Source organism: Chiloscyllium plagiosum, chromosome 2, assembly GCF_004010195.1.
Source record: "Chiloscyllium plagiosum isolate BGI_BamShark_2017 chromosome 2, ASM401019v2, whole genome shotgun sequence".
Classification (NCBI taxonomy): Eukaryota; Metazoa; Chordata; class Chondrichthyes; order Orectolobiformes; family Hemiscylliidae; genus Chiloscyllium; species Chiloscyllium plagiosum.
The window spans coordinates 65,169,051-65,179,316 of NC_057711.1; the positions used below are offsets into that span (position 1 = coordinate 65,169,051).

Genomic DNA, 10,266 nt, shown 5'->3' on the forward strand with positions numbered 1-10,266 from the left:
TCTGAGATTCTCAGAGGATGATGCGGTTGAGGATTTGTTTTTGTAAGGCTTTCGATATATATAACACAGACTAGTTGTAAATGTGCTAAGCCAGAACAGGAATACAAAATTTTATGCAAATTTTTGCAGCAAAGAAAACCTGAGATATTTATACCACAGCTTTTGTCAACAACTCATCTCAGCACCTTCCTCTTCATTGGCAATTAATTGAATTTCTTTAACATTTATGTTAATCGTGGAAGCGTTATAATAGTATATACACTGCAGTACCAAATGGCATTGATCCCATCATACACAGAATAGGCCAAAGGAGGGTTTTATAAGTTTTCCACCAGCATTTCCTGAAACTATGCAATTTCCTTCCTACAATAAGGAACTTTCTGTTTTAGTATGAATTAAAGTCTGGAGATATGATTGGTCCTGGCACTTTCTGTATACACAATTAAAATCTTCAGTGCATTGTCCCTTGACATTGCATTTATTTGAGCTACAAAATAATATAGTTTTCAATGGCATGTTGTAAAATAAGGAATTTCCTTGACACCCTTTCCTCATTACTGTACTATATCAGCTACTAATTAAATAATTTTTAAAAGCCACCTTGCTCCTTCAGGCACTCTCCAAAGCCCTATAGGTGCTCCACCCTTCTTTTCTGCTCTCTTCTTCCAAAGTGCTCCTGACAGCTGTATGTTCCCAAAGGTACGATCAGTTCTCCCCAGGTGTTTATTCTGCTTTGCTCCCATAAGCAGGTTCTTTTTTCCCTTCGAGTTTCTTCCTGCCACCTGGCTGGTGTTCCCATATCTCTGTTAGTTAGCTCCATGCTTCAGCTCCTGCCCTAATGAATCCTCACCAACATTTGACTTTCTTTCCTACCTCAAGCTATTATTCTATTCTAACAACAAAATGAATCAGGAAACAAATTCCAAACATGATAAAAGTTATGGTGTGAACAGTAGGATGTCCAGTGTTATAAAAATACAAGGTCTTCAACTAAGATAGAGCTCAGACTCAGTTACGAATTGGGTTTTGAAATCTTTAAAACAGATTCTAAGCCCTGTTTGAAAGTGTCTTGAATTACTTACCATTTTGATAGACAACCAGACAAGTACAGCTTGCAAAATAATATATTTATGTTAGAAAGCAGTGATGGCAAGATTACTTCAATATTTTATGACACATCAACATATTATTGACTTGTACCATTCTATGGTAGAAGAAGTGGAATCAAATCAAATGATTTACAACTTATCATACCCAACATGAATCTGAACCTGATTTTTTATTTTATTAAGTTGAAGAATTAAAGTGCACTTTCTTAATCATGTTATGGATAAAGTCAATGCAAGCCAAAACATAAGAGGCCAGCAGACAGCGTGTGAATCATGTGCTGCACTGACCTCGCTGATCTCAAGTGTACCTGCAGCTGTGGTATTGCCACTGACCTCAGCACCAATAGATTAGGGAAAGAAAAATATAAGCTTGAATCATTCTTTTGAGAATATAGTCAAAGAAATGTTATTGAAAAAAGATCTGAAGAAATAATTGGATATAGCTGTGATCTTTCAACTTCACCTCTTCAATTCCAGCTGGAAGCAACGGGAGCTTATTTCATAGAAATATCAAGAAACGCAGAATGCATGCTTTTGAAAACCCAAAGACAAAGGACGTTTCGGGGCAGAGCCTTACCATAGCTGAATCCAATTTTACGTTATGAAATTGATGTGGAAGAGCCTTAATTTTGGATGGAAGTCCACCCTGACTGATTTCCCTTGGAAGAGAGAAAGCTTACCACTTCCAGGTATGCAGGCAACCCACTTAAATCAGGCCCAACACTTTATATTTTTAAATTGAAGTTTTAATACCAGTTTTACAATTGATGTTAACCTCTGTGCATGCTGTGCATCACTATTCCAGGTTTGGAACAGTAGCACCTGAAGTCCTTAACCAGTAGAGATGGCTCAAAATAAAGCTTCCACCACTTCATCTCTAGCTGTTCTAGGAACTAACTACCTATGGGACATTTTGATCCTGGTTTCAGTGCTATCTTCAATCCCCAAGACCCCACTAATGAATCATACAAAGATGTTTGACCAGCTCATCTGTTTTGTTCTTCTAAGGCTATTTGGCAAATTTGGCTTTGCCATTTTGCAAATATGTCTGGGAGCAGTGTATAAAATTTTCACTATAATCATTGAGTATATGTGACAATAAAGGCTATTCTATTCTATTCCTCTATCTCCTGCAGTGCATTCTGCTGCAGCTCTGCCTAGCCAGCTGCCTGTTCCTGGATAGCAGAAGGAATAAGGCATATGAAATGGATGCAGTAAGGGAAGGGAAGAAGGCAAGAGATGCAATCCTCTATCACCTGCAGTTGTGAATCAGAGAAAGGTTGAGTGATGAAGGGATTGTGAGATGAAGGCTTAGACTGGAACTAACTATCACCCTCAATCCTTGCAGCTCAGCTATGATTAGTCCAATGATAGCAAGCATTATCTTCTCACTTAGGGCAAGGAGATGCAGCTAAGCCTGTCCTCCTCTGGTTAGCTGTGGCTGACTTCAGCTTCAAACAACATGGGGTGACACAGTAGCTCAGTGGTTAGCACAGCTGCCTCACATTACCAGGGACTCAGGTTTGATTCCACCCTTGGGCTAACTTTCTGTTTGGAGTTTGCACATTCTCCCTGTGTCTGCATTGGTTGCCTCTCAAAGATCTGTGGGTTAGGTGGATTGGCTATGGAAAATGCAGGGTTATAGGATGGGTGTAGCAGAATGTGCTTCAGAGGGTCAGTATGGACTCAATGGGCCAAATGGCCTGTTTCTACAATGTATAGATTCTATGATCATGTAAGAGAGGCAATTATGTCAGTGAGAGCCATGCAATGGCTTTGTGTAATGATTGAAAAGTTGATTTCACTGGGGAAATAATTATTTGCATTTTCAAACAAGTTTATCCATTCCCTGTTTTGTGGGCTAGGATGTAAATATTTTTCAAATCCATAAAATAATAAGACCCAAACCATATTTGCAGACAGAAACCATTCAGTTCTAATGTCTCTTCTAATTGAAGTAATCTACTGAGATTGATTATTAAAACTAACGTGAGTCATGGATAGTAAAGTCACTATAATCCTACCAGAGCATAGGATTCCTGTCTTATTAGTGGTGGTTTAACCTGAGGGTTACCATATCTCAGGCAAGAATACTTCATGGTAATCCTAGGCAGAGCAGGAATCGAGCCCATGCTATTGACATTACTCTGTGTCACAACCCAGCCATCCAGCCAACTGAGCTGACTGGGTAGTAGTGTGCAGCAATTTAGGGTTTCAAGAATTTTATGATATTAAATCTCATCAAAAAAGCAATCTTTTTCAGTGGAGATAGAAAGAGGAGAGCAAAAGTTGCAACAGAAAAAAAATTGTTATATACTTGAAACAATTCCTCTCTAAAACTTTGATTTACTTCGAGTACATACTAACTTTTCAAAAGCAGAGCCACAAAAAATATTAAACACTTCTGCGGTTAATTGTGACATATGCTTTTCATTAAAGTATAAAGCATTGAACGCCTTTAATGCCTTTTAAAATGCAAATTTAGAAATAATTAAAGCCACCAGTCAAATTGTTAATTAAGAATTCAGACACTTTTGTTCGGCCAAAGACTTTGGGTTCAGTCATTAATGATTTTCGCATATTTCTGAATGAAATCGATAACTAAAAGGAAGGCATACCAATGCAGTTAGGCAGCAAGTACAGTAACAATATAACAGATGTGACTTTTCTGACCATTAGAATAGGGATTGACTGGGAACTTTTTGGTTGCATTTCCTCTACTGTTTCTGTCAACTGGACAAAGCTGCATTTGACTGCAGCTTGTAGTAAAGAATACTGAATACAACTGAAAAAACAATAGAATCAAAGGATTCAGAACAAATGGCAGTTACGGTTGCTACTGTCATGATATGAAAGGGAACTTGGCATGTTGGCATGCAATGTTCATGAAAAATGTGTATGAGGGGAGCAAGGAGGGGTGAAGAGGAAAAGTTCAACTAATCTCAATTAGAGCATTTGGGGGATAAGGTGGGAGGAAGCATTGCGAATCACTTCATTCAATGTATAAAATAGCATTGGCATGAATGGCAGGGGAAAAATGTAATGCAGATACCACTCCCCAAGGGTGGGGTAAAATATAGGTTCTTTTGTGGAGAATTTAGATGGGGGTGGGTCTGTAAAGGAGTGATGGACATTACATGAAATGCTTCGTGCATTGGTATATTTGCTGGATAATCTGTTGGCAATGTCAAGGAAGGTAGAGGACGTTGACACCAACTTGGCATATGACTTTGTGTAGAGCATGGAGACCATCCCTTCTTGCATGAAGGTGACGACCAACTCTGTGTGAACGCTGCTGATTCTGTAGTGATACACTATGTGATAACTGAAATCTCAGTTCCCACTGCACCACCAGCAGAAACCATCAACGCTTTGAAATAAAAACAGAAAATGCCAGAGAAACTCAACAGGTCCAGCAGCATCTGTGTTGAGAGAAACAGAGTTAACATTGCAAGTTGAATGATGGTTCTTCTATTAGAGTGCTGCAGTGAAAGGTCACATTGAAATTATGCAAGTTCAGCTTGTGCCACGTGTGGATAAGACCTAGCTTCTGCTGAGATCTCTTCAATTTCCTTGACACGCTGCATAGCAAAGCAGATGGTAACAACAATGATGAGGATGGGGAACAAGTGGGCAAAGTTAGACATTTGAAGGAAGAACAAAGGCCTTCAAGATATGCAAAACTATCTCTTGTCAATTTCATCGATTTTAAATGGCAGTAGAAAACTTGAGGCATTCCTACAAACTGAGATGAAGTCATTAAAGTTAATCAACAGCTAACCTGAAAGCAGTGTGAATTCTTTTAAAATACACCATGTGATAATCTGCCTTCTCTTACTCAATGCATGTTGAAGACAGAATCTTAGAGCATTGAGGACGGAAACAACACTGCTGGAGTCAAATCAGTGATAACTACCGACTGGAGTAGCAATCTTTGCATTTTGCATACTGCACATTCCTAATGCCTGTGCTAATGCTCTCATCAAAATGGGTGCAGACCACACAGGACAAAATACATGCAATGTGTACATCATTTTGTATCCAAAATGGCACTTCATGTTGATGTTATGGAGTTGAGTTTTGTACCTACATTTCAGTGTCAGTTTTTGATGATTTAAGGTAAAAAGGTCCTGAAAAGTAGAATTTCCTCCCATAAACAATATATTTTGTGAACATTGGTAGACATATGTAAGGAGCGCTCTTGTCTCCGGAGATTCTTCCTCCATTATCTTATAGGCCCAATTGGCTTTTTGGTAGAGTGTTGTTAGTCACCAGCGCTCATAATCAAAAATGATCTGTAACTGCAACTAAGTGGTGCAATAAAAAAAACCAAGTCTCAAATCTGTGCTTTCTGTTTACAAACAGCAGTTTCCCCAGTGAAACCACTTAGCAAAAAAACCCATCAATAATGTAACCTTCAATACAGAGCTCCTGCTGTGTCGATAGCCAACAAATTCTTTACGGTGTAAGTATTTGTCAAAACATTTCAGCAAATTATAATAGATTTGTAAAAGATTATTTTAATAGCTATTTTTTTCTTGGATTAGTCAATAAAATTTTGAAATTACCATATTTATTCCAAATTCAGTGGAGAAATTAGTCAAATGGCATTAACTAATTAATAACGTAATAGGTTCAATGTATAAAGTTAATTGTTCATTCTTGTCTCAAACATTATGACTGCATTTACATGAAACACTACTATTCTTCTGAAAGACCTAAATGTACTAAACACAACAGAATGATCAATATTCACAAGTTAAACGGACGAGGTGGGTCATTCAAATTGCCTTAACTCGTCCCTTGAGAAAGGTTTTGCACCCACCCTTGCTATCACCAATTCATTCAATTGTCCCTTAAATGATTTTGAGATTTCTTTCCTTGATCCTAGTTGGCATCGCAATCGAGGTGCTAATCACAAACTTTCGATCAATCTGCTGACTCTAATCTTTATTATTCATCAGTTTGAACCCAATCCTCTCTACTTTCATAATGCACCACTACTTAACCCTCAGGATTGGATTTTTCATACTTGTACAGATATTGTCTTCACAACTCAAAAACCTACATTTCTTCAATTTCCTTTTCTTATGTCTCAATATATTCCACTAGAAGTCAGCCTTGTGGCTTTTCTATGGAAAGCTATTAACAATCAATTTCTTTTTGAGTTGTAGTCCTCTCACCTGTCAATTGCTCCCATCAAATGGCCTTATGTTGTTAGGTATTTATTTAAAAAAAAACACCAATCATTTAATGTCTTAGCAGCTATATTACTTACCTTAGTGCTTAATTGAAGAGCACATTGACATTTCTTTCAATAGTTTTTCCTACTTGTTATTGTTCCCAGCATAAGCCATTCATAAGTCAGTGATCCCATTTCGTTTTTCACACGCATAATGCACTTATTCAGAATGAGAAATCTACTCAGCTCATTACAATGAGAGAACTCTGCAATGATAACTTAAATATGCTCACTAAAATCTATCTGTGCTTGCATCTGTTAGTCACGTACACTGCCCAAGAGCCAGGATTTGAATATAGAAATGATCATCCCACTAGGATAGGGTAAATTAGAAAAATCTACTAGTGTTTATACAGAAGGTCCGCTTTACACATATTGTAGCTCCCTCAGATATTAATGGTAGAATGCAGTGTTGAAGTATCTGCAGAAACCACAGGATAAACAAAAGCTTTAATCCTATTTCTAATACTGAGTTAAAGGAATATTAAAGGAAATGAGGTAAAGTCATTTTGAAATGGGGAAGAAAGTTGCAAATGACCTTTGCCAGTTTACAATTGGTGTACCTCACATGACATTTAAGATGTGGGATTCTTTACAACCCATCTTTTAAAAAAGCTTTAATCTCTGACTCTAGTGCTAATTCAGATTGTGAATTGAAATTTTCATAAGTACCCAACTCGCAAATCTTCTTCTGGCTTAAAGCAAATATATCACAGCATAAAGTAGGTCGTTAATTTAATACATCTTGGAACTCACTCGTGGCTTAGAATTAGATCTAGTTTAAATCCTGAGAGTCTGCATTCAACTGCTCATCTGACTCAAACCAAGCACAAGCTTTTTGTGAAACTTTACAAGTGGGACATATCAAAAAAGTCAGCCCTTTCCATACAATATTTTCATTCCCACAGTATTTTGGTTTGGCATCCAATGTATCATTAGACTGAACACAACATGAACATAGCATAAGAGCAGTGAAAAACTGAATAAATGTTAAAAATGCGCCAAAGTAAAATATAAGGAATTCATTATAAGACCCTTAAACTACAATTGCTTTCTTTATGTTTCTACAGTGTAATAGGTCCAAAATAATTATATGGGATTTCTCCCAAAACATATGCTATTGGAAATTCTATAGTTATTTCAGTCTGTATAAAATGTGCAATACAACCATAAATTGAATTGCACATTTGAAGAAAACACATCATATATTTGTGGTCAGGAACAGTTTATAAGGACTAGGTATCCATAACTCAATGTTTTATTTTAACCATTGGGTACACAGCTTCACGTCCACAATGTAATTGATTTGAAATTAATACTATTCCACTTTAAACTTTTAAAATTAATCCTCCAAAATAGTTGTTTCTGGTTTGCCGACATGCTGCATACATCAAAAAAAATCACTGTACCTCATTTAAATATATACAAACACACACAAACATATTTTGCATAAAAAGAAACAATTCATTTTTGCTAAATAATACAAGAAAGAACATACCTTAATTTTTTGTCCTAAAAACCTTATGTTGAACCCAGCTCAACTGTGCAGCAGTTGACTATACCTGATAGCAACCCACTGATGTAATGATGAAAGGTACCTTCAGTTAACCACATGTCGGAATATACAAAGGAAGCACGCACAGGATGGGTGACATGGGGAGGGGTCTTCACATGGCCAATGATTCCACAGGATTTTACGCACATTCCGTGCATTATAAAAGAAAGGTTGGGAGCTATCAGCTGAAATCAGCCATCCTGGAAAAGGAAGCATGGCATTGGCAGCAGGAAGGGATCTCCCATCCTGTGGAAGAATGATTAGGGTCAGCTTTGCGTGTAACAGCTTCCTAAATTGGTCAAGGATTCTCAATTTAGAAACGTTGAGAAGCAATTACTGGAAAGCAACGTGTTGTATACTGAACCTATCAACCAGGGTTATTAATGAACTAATTGTTTGAAAAAACAATGGTTTATTGTAACAAAGGTACATATCAATATCTTAGATTAAATTTCATTTTAAGGATTTTGCTTTCTTGTACCTTATTGTTCAAATTCAAGCTATGTTCCAAAAAAACCTGGGTACCATTGACAACGAAGATAATCTTTTTTAATTAAAAAGGCTGATTATTTTTACTTAGATTTAACTTCCCGTGGGATTTTCTTGCAGATTCTGATAGAGTAGACTCTTCTCAAGGTTCAAGAGGATTCAAAGTTTTTTTCAGGATAAATAATAGTCTTTAATAGTTAAAATATCCAACAATAAGAGCTGCATCTGTGCCAACACTGGAAACCAAGTAAAGCAATGCTAATCGAAGGCACTAAACTTCTAATGGGGATGACTTTATCTGTTGCTCTGGTCACTTAGCAATGACAAATATGAATGGTTGCTCTGAATATATTTGAAATGAGGCTACTATTTTGGCTGTGACCATGGGCAGGTTGATGACTCAGCAAAGGACTATTGAGAACAAACATTTTCAGCCCAAAATGGTGTGTTGCTTCCCTGGTGCCAGGATCAAGGCTGTCTCAGAGAGGGTCCAGAATATTCTCAAGGGAGAGGGGCCAGCAGAAGGTCATTGTACACATTGGAACCAACGATATAGGAAGGGAAAAGGATGAAATTCTGAAGGGAGATTACACAGAGTTAGGCAGAAATTTAAAAAGGAGGTCCTCGAGGGTAGTAATATCTGGATTGCTCCCAGTACTATGAGCTAGTGAGGGCAGGAATAGGAGGATAAAACAGATGAATGCATGGCTGAGGAGCTGGTGTATGGGAGAAGGATTCACAGTTTTGAATCATTGGAATCTCTTTTGGGGTAGAAGTGACTAAACAAGAAGGACGGATTCCACTTGACTTGAAAGGGGACTAATATACTGGCAGGGACATTTGCTAGAGCTACTTGGAAGGATTTAAACTAGTAAGGGTGTGGGGGTGGGGCACCCAGGAAGATTGTGAAGAAAGAGATCAATCTAAGACTGGTACAGTTGAAAAAAGAAGCGAATCAGTCAGGACAGACAGGAACAAAACAGAGAACAAGGTAGGACAGGTGAATTAAACTACATTTATTTCAATGCAAGAGGCCAAACAGGGAAGGCAGATAAACTCAGGGCATGGTTAGGAACATGGGACTGGTATATCATGGCAATTACAGAAACATGGCTCAAGGATGGACAGGACTGGCAGCTTAATGTTCCAGGATACAAATGCTACGGGAAGGACAGAAAGGGAGGCAAGAGAGGAGTGGGAGTGGCGTTTTTGATACAGAATAGCATTACAGCTGTACTGAGGGAGGATATTCCCAGAATTGCATCAAAGAGGTTATTTGAGTGGAACTGAGAAATAAGAAAGGGATGATCACCTTATTGGGATTGTATTATACACCCCCGAATAGTCAGAGGGAAATTGAGAAACAAACTTGTAAGGAGATCTCAGCTATCTGTAAGAATAATAGGGTAGTTATGGTAGGAGATTTTAACTTTCCAAATGTAGACTGGGACTGTCATAGTGTTAAGGGTTTAGATGGAGAGGAATTTGTTAATCATGTACAAGAAAATTTTCTGATTCAGTATGTGGATGTACCTACTACAGAAGGTGCAAACCTTGACCTACTCTTGGAAAATAAGGCAGGGCGGGTGACTGAGGTGTCAGTGGGGGAGAAGTTTGGGGCCAGCGACCATAATTCTATTAGATTTAAAATAGTGATAGAAAAGGATAGACCAGATCTAAAAGTTGAAGTTCTAAATTGGTGGAAGGCTGATTTTGACAGTATTAGGCAAAAACTTTCAAAAGCAGATGTTCACAGGTAAAGTATCAGTTGGAAAAGGGGAAGCCTTCAGAAAATAGATAACGGAGTCCGGAAACAGTATATTCCTGTTAGGATGAAAGGAAAGGCTGGTAGTTTTAGGGAATGCTGGATG

The 10,266-nt window shown here is 37.8% G+C and overlaps 1 protein-coding gene across 1 annotated transcript in view; it reads right to left on the reverse strand.

Annotated features, from left to right (window-relative positions):
• The window catches only part of sema6a (sema domain, transmembrane domain (TM), and cytoplasmic domain, (semaphorin) 6A), a 152,344-nt gene extending 144,417 nt beyond the window's left edge, over positions 1 to 7,927 (reverse strand). Inside the window, exon 1 of the mRNA XM_043711327.1 lies at positions 7,850 to 7,927. The gene's annotated coding sequence lies outside the window, so the exon portion shown is untranslated. The remainder of the gene's footprint in view (positions 1 to 7,849) is intronic.
• Positions 7,928 to 10,266: the final 2,339 nt, after the last annotated feature.